The 17,318-nt window shown below is 41.1% G+C and overlaps 1 protein-coding gene across 11 annotated transcripts in view; it reads right to left on the reverse strand.

Moving 5' to 3' along the window:
• TAFA5 (TAFA chemokine like family member 5) overlaps positions 1 to 17,318 on the reverse strand; it is a 353,621-nt gene that overhangs the window by 250,932 nt on the left and 85,371 nt on the right. The window contains exon 1 of one of the 11 annotated variants that reach the window (XR_013991166.1): positions 3,030 to 5,120. The exons of 9 other annotated variants lie outside the window; for them this stretch is intronic. The gene's annotated coding sequence lies outside the window, so the exon portion shown is untranslated. Of the gene's footprint in view, positions 1 to 3,029; positions 5,121 to 17,318 lie in introns of those variants that run through there. One more of the 11 variants, XR_013991167.1, reaches the window with a different exon arrangement.

Raw genomic sequence — 17,318 nt, forward strand, 5'->3', positions numbered from 1 at the left:
CAACTAAATAGTTATTCTGTACTTAACTGGACAGCTTTGAGAGCCAACACAGGAAACTGACCTTGCTAGATTTTTTTTTTTCAATATTAAAGTCAGTCTTACCTGCTTTATTCTCTAGGATCACAAAAATCTGAGACTGCACAAATATTGTGTTTATGCTGCAGTTAATATAGGCAGTGTACACACGATATATTTAAAGCACACCCACACACCAGGAATTCTGGTGGTGGAAATGATATCTCTGGGAGGGGTTAACAGCTACAATAAACTGAACAGTTGCTACATTTAGTTAATAAATAGATCTAGCATTTGTTAGCAAACCAACATGCATGATAATCTGGATTTAAGCAAAGGCCTTGCTACCTCTTAGCATGACTAAGACCATTTCAGAGTAAATGCCTTAAAACTTAGCCAAAGATTACACCCAACTGGGCACAATATTTTCCAGCAGTTCTTAGCTAAAGAACATTGAAGCAGGTGATATTTGAACAGATCATCATATCTTAGTTCTGGCAATTAAGTCTGATCAAGATAAACAAATTGTAAGGTACTTGCTTGATATTATGGGTCCATCTAATAAATCTTCCTGAAAAAAATATTATTAAATGGAGATTTCTGGTTTTTATCATGAAATAAGGCTATACAGTGGGGCCACCAAAAATGAAGGCAAGGTGTACTAACTTCAACCGTACTCTGAAACAACTGAGTTTATCCACCAACCAACGAACTAACATCCTCAAGCTAACAAATTAAGAGGTCCAAACATATGACAATAAGAAATGGCTGCTTGCCACATTTATGCTGATGATGTAAGTCTAATATAGAAGCAAGTGGACTTATCCAGGGATTTACAAGTGGGAACACAAGCAACCCCATCATCTAATACTGAACTAAAGAAAAAGTAAAATTCAGTTCCCCACTGTTTAAAAATGAGTGCATCATAGATATATTTTACCCCCCCCCCCAAAAAAAAATCTTAGAACAGTATATGAAAATCACTACACTCAAATATAAAAACAGATCCAGCCATGCAGGCGAGAAAAATGTGTTTTGAAGCACATGGAGGAATTCCTTCCAAACCTATTTAATTGTGTGATGTTTCTGTAGAAGCTAAAGTACAACAATCACTGTGAATGATGGCCTTAAAAAAAATCAGTCAAAATGCTAAAATAGACTAAGCTTCAAGTTGCCTAGCTACACAGGAAGCTTAGGACAAATTCTCTCAACCAACTTCCAGAGTAACCACACTCTAGACATAAAATAATAAATGGATAGGCATTATTCTCTTGTTCTCAAAAAAAAAAAGAAAAAAAAAAAGGAAACAGCTGAGATTTAATTCCTCTTCTTGTAAAACCAGATTGCTAATCCCTATAGCGTTTTAAGAGGACTACTTCCTGGATGCATTAGGGAAGTCTATAAATTTGAAAATTCTTATTAGGGGGATAACCATATTTTTCCTCATGTTAATATATCTACTTATATACAATTCTTAAAATTGTTGTTGTTAGCAGTATCATTATTAACAACAATCTTAAAATCACTGAGCTCCTAGGAAACACAAGCAAGGCATTCCATGTATCTGGTGCACAAAGGGGATTTAAAAATAAATAAATTGCTAAATACTTATAGATACATAACAATATATTTGCTAGATGACTTACATATTTAAAGTTCATGAGCAACTGACATGTGTAAAGACTACAGTGGCCAATTGGGGAGAGCACTTTGCCAAGGATGCACTGAAAGTTCTTCCATATTTCCAATAGCCAATATCATACTAAGTGATTACTTTTAATAAATATGGATCCTGAGATATCTGAACACTTATTCTTTTTTTCCCCCCTAGCATTAGGTGAGGTCCAGATGAAGTTAGTTGCACTTCATTGCCACTGAAATCAATGCGACCTGACTTAAACCACGACTCATTTTCTCCATTGATTTCAATGGGACCTTAGTGCAACTAAGTTACCATCTGCATTTAATCTACTGGTAGCAAAAAAACCTACTATAAACCTTTGCTGCATTTCTTTAAAAAAAAATAAATAGCTACACCTTTTCTCACACCTGAACACACACATATTCATTCAACAACATGCTAAACTTTCACCTTGGGCAGTGGCTTGCAAAGGATTCAATTAATTAAATCAACCTTCTCGAAGGACTAACCGCTAATATTCTCAGCAAGGTGGCAAAAAAAAACCCTGAAAGTCTTAAGAAAAAATAATAATAATAACAATCTTATGTTCAACTACGAAATGCATCAGATTCTTCTTTTTTTTCCCCACTTGAAATTTAATCATTACATTTGCTTTGCTTTGGCTGTATTGCTTATTTGTTTGCTTGTTCTGAGACAAAATTTATTTGAACACTTAATGAAAAAACCCCTAAAAATCAGGCAGAAAGGCCTCTTCCACTCTTAGGAAAGGAGGATGGAAGAATGAGCCTCCTGCCCAAGCTCTGCTCTTCCTTGCCCTGATCATAGAACTTTAGTGCCATCTATTGAAAATGTATTGAATTTGCTTTTTTTTAAAAAAAAAAAGAAGAAAAAGAAGAGGATGACTGGTGAGTATATATATGTATATGTGTGTGTGTGTGTGTGTGTGTATATATATATATATATATGAATGATACATATTTTTACATATTGGGATTTATAGTGTATTGATACACTTACCAGTGGCTTCGTGTTATTTCAAGTTCTAAATAGCAGCAGAGCAGGTCATTCATCAAGAAGAAAACAACAGTTTTCAGCTTATAAATGTATGAACTAAGGCTAGAGATTTCAACACTGCCCACATAGAATGCACTCAGCAGGAATATAAACCCTGTGTCTTCCTTGCATATAAAATAAAGTTAAAAAAGAAAAAAAATCCTGTTTTGGTAATAACGTACCAATGTACTAGATAAGAGAGATCTGTGGAACTAGGACACACTGCAAATAAATGGAAAGAAATAAGGAATATCTCAGCATTCGGAAGCAGGAAGGGGGGAAAAAACACCCGTTTATGCAGGCATGCAGATATAATTACCTTCTTTAAGGAACTGGGAGTGGATGACAAATATAAGAAAACAGCAGATAGCTGCTCCTGCTATTGCCCATAAAGCTTTCAAGAGCTGCATCTCGGGTTGGAACTCAGCAAATACCCAGAAAGTCACACAATGAATTTCCAGAGCGATGCATCAATGTTTCCCAGGTTTGAGCCAGCCAGTAACCACACTTCCAAAACAGAGAAAAGGCTAGAGATCGCAGGGAGCCTTTTTCCTCCCCCTCGCTCCCCTCGGCTTGGGGGAGGGGAGAGCAAGGGGGTTAACACAAAGTCTCAAGCAGCAGGAGCAAGCATCCTGATCTTCAAAAGGAGAGCAGCACAGAGGAAGCTGGCTCTGGGCTCCATGAATCAGCTTTCTGTTTCCTCGGGAGTTGAGCAGCATTGGGGGTTGGGGTGGAGTGGGGGGGGGGGAGTTGAGAGGAAGGGGAGGGAAGACAATCTGGGCAGAATTGCGCAATCGCTCCCCCTGCTCTGATGAGCTTGTTTTTTCGCTGCTGCTGCTGCTCAGCGACGGCTTCGGTTCAGCAGGGAGAGCAATGCGGGAGACGAGCCGGTCCTCTCAGCGCTGATGCTGCCCTGTGGGCACGAAGCTCCTGCAGATGCCGCTCGCTGGGTTCGCTTGGCACGACCCTGTAAAAAAAGAAGAAGAGGGGAAGGATGGGCTGCGAAGGAGGGAGGGTGCAAAGGAGGCTGCCTCGCTGTCCAACTTCCCTCCGACGGCTTCCCTTGCTTGGTCCCCAGAGCCGGCCGCTTCCCCTCCGCGGTTCAAAGCAACTCAATTAATCCTTTCATCGCAGGGCAGCGCAGGTGCCAGCTGGCGGCGGCTGGGGCATCTCTTGCGCGCTTGCTGCTGCGCGAAGCCGGGAAGGGCGCGGGGACTTCCCGCCTCCCCTCTGCTCGCCGCCACCTTCCCGTCGCCTCCCAACCTGGCCGGGGAAAGGCTGGCTCGCTCTTCTTCCCTCGCGCGCCCCGTGCGCCTTCGCCTCGCCTTCTCCACCGCGCACACACGCGCGCACCCGAGCACCCCCCGCCGCGGCACCCACAGAGCGTCTTGGGGCAAACGGGCAAGCGTTTTAGGAGAGGGGTCGCAGCAGCAGCCCACAGGTTGACACCTCCATCGCAGCGTTGCCCACCCCCCTCTCCACGGAAATCGGTGCCCAGGCTGCGACGCCGCCGCTGCTGCGGGAGGGATCGGGCGGAGAGACGCGGCTGCTCCTCGGTCCTGGTGGCGGGAGGAAGGTAGCTTCTGCAGGGAGCCCCAGACCCGCTCGCGAAAGCTCGCTGGCTGCAGGCAGCGAGGGGTTTTTGGTGAGGCTTTGCTCGAGGTGCGCTGGCACAGGGCGGGGACGGCCGCCTCGGCTTCCCCCGGAGCTTTCCCCTTCTCCTCTTCTGGCGGGTGCTGGTGGGTGTCGCTGGGGCTGCAATCTTCCCTTCTCGGCTGCAGGCTGACGAAGGCAGCTCGGGCTCCGAAGTGCCTCCTCGTCTGCCAAGGCGGCGGAGCCAATTCTGCACGGACTCCAGGGACCCAGCCTCCCTCGGGGCTGCTGCTTCTCTCCCCCCCCCCCACCGCCCCCCTTCGTAGCGCGGAGAGGCAGGAAGGCTGGCCGGCTGCGCGCGTTCGTTGGATGGCGGCGAAAGCAGCGCCTCGGGCGCGCTCTCCCCCAGCCGCGTCTTATTGCAAGACTCCTAGCTCCATGGAGCAACTTTCGCGGCGCCTCGGTCCCCAGCAGGCTGGGCTCGCTTGCTTGTTAAGGAGCATGCCCGAGAGGCGAGCGTGCGCGCTGGGCGCAAGCGAACCCCCTCCGGCAAGCTGCTCGGGCTCCGACAGGCAGCTCCCTACGACAAACAAGAGAAGCGGGGAGGTAGGCAGTCTGGCAGCGCCGAGCTGGAACTGCGCCGCTGGAAGCTTGGCGGCAGGAAAGGGGTGGAGAGGGAGACACCAAAGCGCAAGGCAGGAGCAGAGGAGGAAAGGTGGCCAGAGCCGGGCAGGAGCCTTTCTGAATGCCAGAGCTACCTTTCCCACCCCGCCTGGAAATGCGGGCTTTGATGTGGGTGATATTTATTAAAATCAGAGTGACAGATTGGAGGCTTCTGCTCAGCCACCCAGCAGAATGCCAGCGGAGCCGCTTGAATGTCAGTAGGTTGTAGCGATTTACAGAAAGGCAAGTAAGCTGCAGGGGCGCACGGGCGTAGGGAGAGGAGGCGGCGGTGTGATTTACAGTACCAGAGGGACCGACAAGAGATCCCAGACAGTGCGCTTGCTGTGGGCTGAGAAGTGTGATGTAAGTGATGCCACGGGGAAGAAGGACCATTTCGGAAGCAACATGGGCCACATGGAACGGTGCGGGAAATACAGAAGAGCAGCTTAGAGGCATGCGAGACGCAGGCTGCTTTTTGCTATTTAGCACTCCCTTTCGTTTACTTCTCTGCAGATCACACTTCCATTACTTTTCTTTTCTGCCGATAATGTCACCGTGCCATCTGCAGCTTGCTGGTAGTTCCCCTCTCAAGGCATACCACCTGTTTCTGATAACTACCTATTGACATCCAGCGGCTCCCCGGGGGTGTTACTATTGGCATTGCATCTCCTTATCATAATTTCTTACACTGCAAGCTATCTACCTGGCAGCAAGTGTCACTAAAATCAATAGGGCTTACTTCATTGAAATTAATGGGACTTGCCTAACCATTTTCGTCAATTCCATTGCCTAAGCAAATATTGCGAAAAAATCATTGTGTTCTGTTATTTTATATGCATACATGCACATTTTTTTGATGTACTCTTGACCCATCTTCCAAAATAGACTTAGTGCCTGCCCAGGACTAGTACCATCCCTACAACAAACAGTAAATGAAGGTTCAATGGTATCCACGCAGTCAGTATTCAGTCTGTTTAGATATAATTAAGATCTTATTTCAGTGGGTGCCGCTATGCCCAGCAAGACTGCAGAACCATTTTGGTGCAGAAAGAGTCAGAAAATGTGAATTGCATTTCGAGGCTAGAAAAAGAGTATATAGTTTCTTCAGTGTTGCAAAAACATACAAAGAGAGCCCCACTGAACTTATGTAGGTATGCATAGTGCTGTAAGGCTGGAATCCTATACAACTTATTTGAAAATCCATTTTTGCTTAACAGAATGGATTTCCTTCCAAATATGTAGGATCTGAGTGGAAGGCTGGTTGTTTATGATACTCAGAACAAATCTTCACCACAGATTTACTCTAGTTTTAAAGTTTCTGGCTGTGGTGCAATGAAACAAGATTGGGATCGCTAGCAGAATTCAACAGGTGAACCATGGCAAGTGAACCACGCTCCCATAAAATCGATGTGCTTGTAGCATAGACATGTAGCTGAAGTGTGAAGTTGATGCAGGGCACTCAAATAGTGTCTCAAGCAACCTCCATGTCTGTCTAATTTGTACAGGCCCTATAAATCAGTAGCTCTGGTGTTGATGGAACAGATTTCTAGTTGGCACAGAATTTTTCCTAGTCAGAATGGTTCAACTTTTGTTGTTGTTGTTTTAGCTAAGCAATTCCTCCAAAAACAAAACATAATAACTGCTCCAGTTTCCTCAAGGTTAGCCAAGAATAGAACTGCTACATCAAGCTCATCTCATGGCCTTTGCTTCCACCCCCACATTGTGAAGAAACACCCTAAGAATGTATTAGCTGACATAAGGAATAGGGTAGAATCCATAATTTTAAAAACCAGGTGTTCTGTGAAGGGGGAAGAGGAGGGCAGAGTAGACTGCAATATTTTTATTTAATTTTTGTAACTGCCCCATTGCTAATCACTGAATGAAGCACAAACCCCAGAAAACAGTGAAAAATGTGAATACTTGGAAACCTTGAAATCTGACAAAATCAAACAAAAAGTTAACTATTTATTCAAAGCCAATGTGAGGTATAGTATGAAAGGATGAAAAATCAAAATTACATCATAGTTCTTATACAACTGAATAAGTTGGTACACACAGAGCTTCTCGGAGGTGAACTTAAGTCACATATTGTTTTTGTAGTTCCAACCTCAGTTGGTTGTTGGAGGAAACATGAGAACGATAGTAAGAAAAATCTGTAACATGCAATATAAAAATAGTGCAGCAGAAACCTTCTTAGATGAAGGACAGGTATGAAGGAAAGATGCAGTAGCAATTTTTAAGCATATGAAAGAAATGACCATAACTTCCTCTTCTCTGTCCTGAGGAACACTGCCAAAGTTGAAAGAAACAGCTTTAGCCTGGCTATCAAATATTGCTTCTTAACCGAAAAACAGATTAAAGAAGAAGAAAATTGAACTGAACTGGTTCAGTCTAGATACAGGGACTCTACTGGTACAAATGGGCTGTCCTAGATTGCTCATCAGATCTCGTCTAACATTACTGCATAAATGACATACAGTGGCACCTCGGTTTAAGAACAGCCCTGTTTACGAACGATTCAGTTTACGAACTCTGCAAAACCGGAAGTAGTGTCCTGGTTTGCGAACTTTACCTTGGTCTAAGAACGGAATCCAAATGGTGGAAGGGCACTGGCGGCGGGAGGCCTCATTAGAGAAAGTGTCCCTTGGTTTAAGAACGGTTTCGGTTTAAGAACAGACTTCCAGAATGGATTAAGTTCATAAACCGAGGTACTACTGTATTTAATATAGTCACATAACTGTCAGATCTAGCCTATATCCTTCTTAATATTGTCATTGTACACAGTTTATTTATTTTTAAATAGGTAAAATTATTCAGAGATTTCTGTTATTCTTACTAGAAAAATCAATGTGATCAATTCCAACCCCCTGTTATGCAGTAGTGGCCATGATGGTGTCAGGGGGGAATTTCCCTTGACCAGAGGAACCACACACAAAAGGAAATTAAGAACAGAATACTTTATTCTGCATGACTTTAATAGCACCAGAATTACATCAGTTGTAACAAATGAATCAGCTATCATGTGCAGGTGGGATATCCATTCCTATTATCAGAAACATAAGTCATCAGCAGGGAACTCAGGCTGCAGTTCAAACCCTGCTTAATCTGGGAGTTAGCCCCAGAGAGTTCAATAAAACTAACTTCTGAGTAGACATAGACAAATCCCCTTTGGGGGTTTGGTACTCTGTGCTCCATCTGGATTTTTGTATAGCTATAGATTGTTTTTACTTACATAGATTTGTAAAAGTAACAATAGGGGGGGGGGGAAATGGCTGTCTACCATTTTACTAGGATGATTCTCTGTCACATACTAAATTAAGAACATGCATTTCTGCCCAATTTTGGTCATGTGATTTAAGTTTCATTATTTTGTGAGCAAAATTAACTCATTCATAACCAAATATAAATCTGTTGTGTGATCTATGTTACAAACAATAAAAGATTTGCAATGCACATACATACTTTCCAACATCACTTCCTTGTCGATCTGGAACATAGCTGTCAACTTTTCCCTTTTCTTGTGAGGAATCCTATTCGGAATAAGGGAATTTCCCTTAAAAAAAGGAAAACATTGACAACTATGATCTGGAATATATCTGTCTAACATGCTGACATCTCCTTAAATAGAGTTAAGTAATAATTGCAGGAGTGCAGAAGCATTCATCATTAATCACATCCTCTGGGGGGGGGGGGGAGTCAGAATTGAAGACAGGAGTCCCTAGAAACAAAACTGAAACATAAACAAAACTGAAGCCATTTGCTCTTTGTAATAACCAAGTCTAGTGGTATCAAGGACCTATAAAACAGCATAACAAAGCCAAAACCATGTAGGAAAAAAGGGTGGATGGGGGGGGGGAATATGCATTTACATTAACTATCTCCATTACAAGTATTTTATCCTCAATGTAACACCTACCATTCCCTTATGACTGGATGATATAGTGCATGAACCCATCATAGGATTTCAGTGCAGCACTAATGTGGATTTAGGTCAACTAAGAATGACTGTTCAATGCATCTGAATGCTAGATTGTGAGCTACAGCTGTACACCCAGTCCTGTCGCCAAATTAGCCATACTTCATACCAACTACATTTCAAACCTTCTTGTTTCAGGCTCTACTAAGTGGCAATAAACCACTGCTATGATGAGAGGGTGCAGGTCAGAAGTGTGGTGGTGGTGGGGGATGCCTAGCCAAATCATTTACAAAGTATATAGTAGTTTCAGGCAATAATGTAAATGTGAAATTCCAAAACAAACATCTAAATTCTGGTGGTTTTTTTTAAAATGATCTTTATTAAAGTTACAAAAAATAAAAGAAATACAAAATACAGAAAAAAGAGTAAATTTTTAAAAATATAACAAAAAAGTAAAAAATAAGAAAGAAACATACAAAATAAAACAGTTAAAAAGACATTAATTTTCCAAACCTATCTTCCTTACACTTATTTCCCCGGACCTCCTCATACCTCCCTTTTTTGTATTCCAGTTCAATTTGTTAGTTCAGCAAATCCTTACCATTAAACTTTTGCCCAATTGTAAGCCTTTTTTCATATCTCTTAAAGCATTACAGTTAAAAAGCTCTTAGTTTCTATCCAACATCCTTCTAGGATTCCTTAATTTTACAATATTTCTGTAAATAGTCTTTAAATTTCTTCCAGTCTTCTAAATTCTAAACATCTAAATTCTGATTCTGTTCAGAAACATTTGCTGACTGGCAGTGATCATATATATATATAATTATTATTATTATTATTATTTAGGCCAATTCTGCTTGGAAGTCCATACCAGGCAAAATATTTTGCCTTAATAATAAATTAGAAGAAGAAGAGTTTGGACTTGATATCCCGCCTTTCACTCCCTTTAAGGAGTCTCAAAGCGGCTAACAATCTCCTTTCCCTTCCTCTCCCACAACAAACACTCTGTGAGGTGAGTGAGGCTGAGAGACTTCAAAGAAGTGTGACTAGCCCAAGGTCACCCAGCAGCTGCTTGTGGAGGAATGGGGAAGCGAACCCGGTTCACCAGATTACAAGTCCACCACTCTTAGCCACTACACCATGCTGTGCAGTAGTCTTATCTAATGAGACTATTGGATGGCAACAGATCAGGGTTTGCAGGAAATAGTATCAGAAAGTTCTTCCTGCTATTTTCAAGAAATTGTAGGAGGAAACTAATGCATGTATGGAGGCCAGGTTCTGCAGTTTGTGACATCATTACAGCCATACAGTAATCTAATATTATGGACACACTGGGTGACGCAGAAGGAAATGAACAGGCAGCTCTTTGTACTTCTATGAAAAAACAGAATAGATGAAGACCCCACATCTTTAAGAGATGAAATTGCTTTATAAAAAGGATGCATAACACAGATAAAATCCTGACCATGTGAATTGAAAATTATTTTTTGAAAATTATTTCAATCTAAGCATGCTGTTCTAATCCATCAGTCTGATGAAACAGAATTGTAATGCAAAGATCTTCCTTCACACAATGCAAACAAAAAAAGCAACTACACTTCAAATACTTTAGTAACTGCATGCGCAATTCTGAATGGCAATGTGCTAAAGTTTACAAGCAAGCTATATGGAATATAGTTTAGAAGCTTTGGGTTGTTCTTTTTATGAATAAAACCCAAAGTTTCATTGACTAGGCATTACGGTGAATTACAGCTTCTTCTGTCCAACAGGATGAAATGGATTACCAGCCGATAATCTAGGGATCATTTCAGTCCTCTGTGCTCTAAGGAATTATTTTAATGCTCTTAAGAACTCTCTTCTGGTAGAGTAATATGAAGATTAGGAATCATTACCTTCTCTCTACTGCTGACCCTCCAATACATATTTTGCCCCCTCTATGTTGTATGTGCACCACCATTCTGTAATTGCAGACATCACTTGCAATAAAAGCCCCAGTTAGTACATTGTTACATAAGACCACTTTGCTAAATTTGCCACCTTTCATTTCTCACAATATGGTATTAACAGTATGACTTAATATATACATTCATCTCCCTGAAATCTAAGATTCTGAAGTTCAGAAAAATATAACTGCAAACACATTATCTAAGCTCTCCATATTACTTAGAAATAAATCCCTTTGATATGCCAGGTTAGAATATTCTTTTAATAAATGGTTAGAATATTTTAAAAGAAATGAATGTTTCAAAATGCCAGTCATGTTCAAATAGGATGGTATAATACAATTAAGCTTCAACTTGCAAAGATAGTATAGTAGATATAGAGACATATGACATATTCTACAACAGCACATTCTGAAAGTTAGCTAGAACCTTTTCTAGCTGTGTGTCCCCTATCTTGAATTTGCTTTTCCGTTCTTATTTTTGCTGCTGTGAGTTGAATCAGGATTTAGTCATGCACAGAACAGGCACAATAATTTCAATGGGTCTTCTCTAAGCAAGACTAAGTTTGGCTCCATCCTGTAAGTTTTACTTAACTCAATTTATTGCAAGACATCCTGATTCTTATCTACTTTTCAGTTACAATAACAAAGATTTGTCTCAGAGTTGCTATAACTGGAGAAGGTCAAAGGATCAACTCACTGCTCGGTAATCCCTGAATTAAAGCACTAGTGAAAATTATCCCAAAAGCAATCAATTTCTAAGCAAGTGCACATAGTTGCCAATAACTAGTCAGCCCTGATTTTGTAAAAGGAAAAAAACAACAACACCCCAAGACTTCATATTATGGTAACTCAACTCACACTTGACACTTTGTATACATAAATCAAATATATATATACATAATTATATGACCCCTAGAATTTGGACTTCAATGAAGTTTCTAGTTTTCTAAAAGGATTCCTTTTAAACTAATGACATGGCTAAAATGGGAGGTGTGGGCATCTGTTTCTGAGGTTGAAAGACTTAGTGTCTCCAATCCCTTCCACTTTGTTTTTGAGGGGAAGTCCAAATCAGATCAATCAGATTTCAGTAAACCAAATACAGTGGTACCTCCAAATAAGGCCTTTAAGAACCATATTGTCAGAAAATCACTGTTTAATGTCTGGATAAAATATAAAGACTTGCTGGAAAATAAAACTCCAAGGTGGCTTTCACCTTTGGAAGCTAAGGCCCGAAAAAGACCAAATATGGAGGCTAAATGGCCAAAATACTGGGAAATATTAGAAAAAGATGGAGACAATTGGAAATTGCAGAGTCTGGAGAAAATGAAGGATAAAGTGCGAGACTGGTTACATTACGCTCAGATTAAAGAAGTTTTTAAAAATGACAAGAAACTAGGGTTCCAGGTGGAGAAATCGAAACTAGAAACAGAATTGTTAGAACCAAAGACTAAGGTACTTTCAAGGATGTATAACTTGCTGTTAAAATGGAATACACAAGATGAAATGGTTAAATTGGCTATGATAAGGTGGGCACAGGACATCGGGTATAACATCATGTTTGAGGACTGGGAAAGGTTGTGGAGTACTGGGTTGAAATTTACTGCATGCAATGCTTTGAAAGAAAATGTAATGAAAATGATATATAGATGGTATATGACCCCAGTCAAACTAGCAAAAATTTACCACCTGTCTGATAATAAGTGTTGGAAATGTAAAGAGAGTGAAGGAACATTCTTCCACCTCTGGTGGACCTGCCCTAAAGTGAAGGCGTTCTGGGAAATGATTTATAATGAACTGAAAAAGGTATTTAAGTATACCTTCACAAAGAAACCAGAGGCCCTTCTTTTGGGTATTGTCGGCCAAGGGGTGGTAAAGAAGGACTGGACATTTTTTATGTATGCAACTACAGCAGCAAGGATACTACTTGCAAAGCACTGGAAAGCTCAAGATCTACCCACACTGGAAGAATGGCAGATGCAACTGATAGACTATATGGAACTGGCCGAGATGACCGGCAGAATCCGTGACCTGGGAGAAGAGAAGATGGAGGAGGACTGGAAAAAATTTAAGAACTATTTACAAAAACATTGTAATTTGAGTGAATGTTAAGCAGGATGCTAGATCATAAATAATTGAGCACCACTAAATTAGATGATTTAAGATAATAAGCGAGATTGAGAAAATATAAACCTTTTTGAGAATTATAAGATTATAAATATACAGATGGGACATAAGAATGCAAATAAGATAATAAATTGCTGGCAAAAAGTTATAATGATGAAAGTGGGAGCGGGAGATGTGAGGAAGTCCAAAGAAAATGTGAAATTATGTTAAGATATATGTTATACTGTCTATTATATTCATTTTTATTGTAAACCCCAATAAATATTATAAAAAAAAAAAAAACAAATACAGTGGTACCTCGGGTTAAGTACTTAATTTGTTCTGGAGGTCCGTTCTTAACCTGAAACTGTTCTTAACCTGAAGCACCACTTTAGCTAATGGGGCCTCCTGCTGCCGCCGCACCGCCGGAGCACGATTTCTGTTCTCATCCTGAAGCAAAGTTCTTAACCCGAGGTAGTATTTCTGGATTAGAGAAATCTGTAACCTGAAGCATATGTAACCTCAGGTACCACTGTACTCGCTGTAGGTTCCTTCCACCTAGAGGTATTCTGTATTCGAGTTTTGATGCAATTCACCAATTTTTATTTTTAGATACTTAAGGGCAATTCAAATCACAGTCCACGGCTTTTATTATTGAATTTTATACAAAGACCAGCAATCCCTTTTGATTTATTTCCATAATTCCATTTTCCTGTGACACAAGGTCTGCATTTGGTCCATACGATAAACCCCCTGAGTACAAACTCATTTTACACCACCAGTTGACCTGTTGTGTCCATGATCCTGAAATAATGGAACACTGGGAGATTTTGAACAGGTTTTGTGAAATTTAAATTCACAGCACAAAATTGTGAGTATATGTCAAGGCTCAGTGTAGTTCTTAACCCATCTAAAAACACCTCAGGCAACCTAACACAGCCTAACTACTGGGAGTTATCTATTTCAAAATTGCTATTATATCCTGAATACATTATTCAATCAGAATCACTCTTGAAAATGCACAAGGAAATGAAAACATAACAGAACCAAGTGCCCTGTTGTGGGTCTGACACATCTGAAGACACAGGTCAACAACACATGTGAAGATACAGTATTGAAACATTTCACAGAGTCAGTGTTTATCACTCTTCCTGGTTAAGACAGAAATACAGCAGTGGACCAGAACAGTATGCATACATTTGATTCTCACTGTCTTAAAAAAAAGAAAAATAGTTATAACTGGCAAGTGCTGTCATTGCACAATCTCAGTTAATCACAGCCAGGCAATGACAGTCGCCTCTATACTGAGAATGGTGGTTTGCATAAAAGGATTTGGTGAATTTCTCTCTTTTTTTTGGGGGGGGGGAAGGATGAAAATTTAGAGAGGCATAAATATGCAAGTGGAACTAACAGAAAAATATTGCAGTGTGGAGCACTTCTACCCAAGTTAAGAGCCAACCAGCCATGCTTTCTTCCTGGACACTCCATTCCATTTCTCCTCTTCCAAACACTCAACATTTCATGGCCACTGAGCATGGACCATTCTTAATGGATTTTTGGGATGTTGCCTTCCTTTTTTTATCCTATAGATAGATGATGATGGATGGATGGATAGATGATGATGATAGATAGATAGATAGATAGATGATAGATAGATAGATAGATGATAGATAGATCTCAAGCATGCTCAGGGAAATATCTTTTTTATTATTTCTAAAATGAAAGTTCTATATTTGCATTCCTTCTTATGCCTCTCAAAATACAAAACAAACTGGTACACAGTTCTGCAAACTGCTTAACTGCTCACGGTGTGTACTTTTCTAGGAAAACTCAAGGTTATGCTGCTGTCAGAGATGGAAATCATTAATTCTTCTTTCTTTGCTAAAAATGACATCAAAAAGCAGTGCCGGATTTACGTATAAGCTAAACAAGCTATAGCTTAGGGCCCCACTCTCTTGGGGGGCCCCTAAAAATTAAAGGGGGGAACTGGATGTACATTTCCAAAATATAAGATAAAAAGGAAATAAAATAAAACCTACACACACCAACAGTGTTTTGTGTTGTGTAGGCTTCTATTTGTTATGTGCAAATGGCTTTCAATGCCTATTAGGTCCATAAATTACCATATAGCATATATTCAACACAAAAAAGTGACAATTTGTTGTTGACAAAGAACAGCTGGACATATAAAGGGCCCCGTTACCTTCAGTAGCTTAGGGCCTCATCAAACCTAAATCCAGCTCTGTCAAAAAGTGTTAGGACAATTGATAGGTTAAATTTCTGTCTTCGATGGGTCTCATGCTGCAATCCTATAGCTCCTCATCTTCAATTAGTCCAAGAGGCAGCAGCCATATTACTGTCTGGGGTCAGAATTATAGAGTCATAGAATTATAGTGTTGGAAGGGATCCTGAGGGTGATTTAGTCCAACCCCCTGCAATGAAGGAACCTCAACTAAAGCATCTATGGCAGGTGGCCATCCAACCTATGCTTAGAAACCTCCAGCGAAGGAGAATCCACAACCTTCTGAGTCCGTTGCACTGTTGAAAAGCTCTTACCATTAGAAAGTTCTTCCTGATATTCAATCAGAATCTCCTTTCTTGTTGCTTTTAGAAATCATATGATACCGGTTTCAAGCAGCTGCATTTGTTTCTAGTTCATTTTGGGGCTGAACTTCAGTATCCCTGACCGTTAGGTCCAGTCGCGGACAACTCTGGGGTTGCGAGCTCATCTCGCTCTATAGGCCAAGGGAGCTGGAGTTTGTACGCAGACAGCTTCCGGATCATGTGGCCAGCATGACTAAGTCGCTTTCTGGCGAACCAGAGCAGCGCACGGAAACACCGTTTACCTTCCCACCGGAGCAGTACCTATTTATCTACTTGCACTTGATGTGCTTTCGAACTGCTAGGTGGGCAGGAGCTGGGACCAAGCAACGGGAGCTGATCCTGTTGCAGGGATTCGAACAGCCGACCTTTCAATCGGCAAACCCTAGGGTTTAGACCACAGCATTTGTTTCTAGTTCATTTTGGGGCTAAACTTAAAGCCCTAAAAACCTCTGGTCCCAAATATGAGAAAGACCACCTCTTTCTCCACAAATCCTCTTAGGTGTTAAGATCAACAGAATAAGTCCTCTTTTAGTTTCACAACCCTCAGAAGCTCTGGGTGGTGGTGACCACCTGGGTAAGGGCATTTTCTGTGGCAGCACCAAAATTGTGACCCTCCTTCCCAAAGAAGGATATAGAGTTTTCAGTGAATGCTGAAGACATACCTTCTTTACTCTGGCCCTCTGCCATGTCTGTTTTCAAGCACCGCCTTAGTCCTGTGACTTTAATTTATTTTAACTGCTTTCAACACTGTATTTTAAATGGTTGTAATCTACCCTATAGGACATGGGTGGCACTGTGGGTTAAACCACAGAGCCTAGGACTTGCGGATCAGAAGGTCAGCGGTTCGAACGGGGTGAGCTCCCGTTGCTTGGTCCCTGCTTCTGCAAACCTAGCAGTTCGAAAGCATGTCAAAGTGCAAGTAGATAAATAGGTACCGCTCCGGTGGGAAGGTAAACGGCGTTTCCGTGCGCTGCTCTTGTTCTCCAGAAGTGGCATAGTCATTCTAGCCACATGACCCAGAAGCTGTACGCCGGCTCCCACAGCCAATAAAGCAAGATGAGCGCCGCAACTCCAGAGTCGGTCACGACTGGACCTGATGGTCAGGGGTCCCTTTACCTTTAATCTACCCTATGACCTGCTTGCTTATAATGATATTATGAACCCGGGAGGAAATTTCATAGAACTCAAAGTGGAACTTTGTTAGTTTAGGAGATTAGGGTTCTTTTTCGTTTCACAATATGCTTAGCAGGTCAGAACAATGACTGTTCACTTTTAATTTCCCATTGAAGTTATGCAAGCCTCACTTAAATGGAAACTTACTTTTATTTTGTTCAGAGTCTGCCTTTCTAGAATAAAAGAAAATGTCAGGTAGTAAATTGAAGTATCAGATGGTATTGGCAAAACTGTGATTAATTCGATATTGAAGAGTATTGCTTGAGGTATAAAGGTTAGCGAGGAGATTAGCAAGAAAGAGGCTGTTTTGTTGATGTAAGCATGGAGGACTGGCATCAATTCTCAGCAGACACTGCAAGTACCAAGGTGTTTATCAATAACGTTGTCCTATCTGAGTAAGTGGATGAGATCAGTATCTGAGCTCCTGACCCTCTGACTATGAGAAATTACAGCAATTTACCTTGCAATAAGAAACTCTTTTCACCTTCTCACTAAGGCATCTGATGGTTACTTATACTTTCAAATATAATGTGCAGTATGATCTCAGAATACAAAGGCATGTATACAAACTGCAATTATGGCTGATAGTAGCTCCCCCCCCCCGAATAGTT

Source organism: Podarcis pityusensis (genome assembly GCF_964106645.2).
Source record: "Podarcis pityusensis genome assembly, chromosome: 10".
NCBI lineage: Eukaryota > Metazoa > Chordata > Lepidosauria > Squamata > Lacertidae > Podarcis > Podarcis pityusensis.